Genomic DNA, 1,163 nt, shown 5'->3' with positions numbered 1-1,163 from the left:
GCAATTTTACAACGATAAAGTAAAATATATTGTGAAAAAAGTGTATATGTTTTTTATATTAAAAAACAAGAAAGCCAATTCTTTTTTTTGGGGGGTGGGGGGGGGGGTGGATACGCAATATTGTGAACAAAAAAATATTGCACAATAATTGTGTGTGTAGAAATATATGAAGAAAAAATATTACATTAAAAAAAAAGTAAAAAAAAAAAAAGGGTGCTCCATTTTATAGATCATGGATTAAAATTCAAATTAATGTGGAAAAAAAGTATTTTTTTAGACAAAAAAAGGGTTTGGACAATAATTTTTTGGAATATTTAGCGATTTTTTGTTATTTTACAAGAAAAAATCATTGTAATTGTATAAAACTAAATTCAAATATACTGTTTTTTGAAAAAAGTTAGTCCAGGTAAAAGAATCATGTCGGAAGATTTTGAGAAAAAAGTTAAAAAATAAAAATAAAAAATAAAACAAATAAAAATTACATATATATATATATATATATATATATATATATATATATATATATATATATATATATATATATATATATATATATTACAGGATTAAAGTCAAATATATTGTGAACATGTTTTTTTTCTTTTAGAAAGACGCAACATTGTGAGCAAAAAACATTTTTCACAAGAATTGTGCATGTAGAAATATATGAAGAAAACACGGAATTAAAAAAACAGTTTAAAAAAATTATTCTAAAAGAAAAAGTTATGTATTTTTACCAAATTAAAGTCAAGGTCAAGTATTTTTTGAAAACAGTTAGTACAGGTATTATTGTTGGGAAACAGTTGTCATTCTACAAGAATCATGTCGGAATATTTTAGGAGAAAATAATATGACCTGTTAAAGGATTTATGTAAAATATATTGTGAAAATGTTTTTAATTTAATTATTTTTTTATTTTTTTTAGAAAAACACAATATTGTGAGCAAACAATTATTTCACAAGACTTGTGCATGTAAAAATATATGAAGAAAAAATATAATAAAAACGTTTTAAAAAAGTGTTAAGGAAAGAGTACGACATTTTCCATGATTATGGATTAAAGTTAAAATTATTGTGGGAAAAAAGTCATATATATATTATTTTGAGAATGTTTTTTTTTTATTTTTCAAGACAATTACAGCATGTAATTTTACAAGATTAAAGTA

This window comes from Entelurus aequoreus, linkage group LG08 (assembly GCF_033978785.1).
Source record: "Entelurus aequoreus isolate RoL-2023_Sb linkage group LG08, RoL_Eaeq_v1.1, whole genome shotgun sequence".
NCBI lineage: Eukaryota > Metazoa > Chordata > Actinopteri > Syngnathiformes > Syngnathidae > Entelurus > Entelurus aequoreus.
This window is presented reverse-complemented; position numbering follows the sequence as displayed.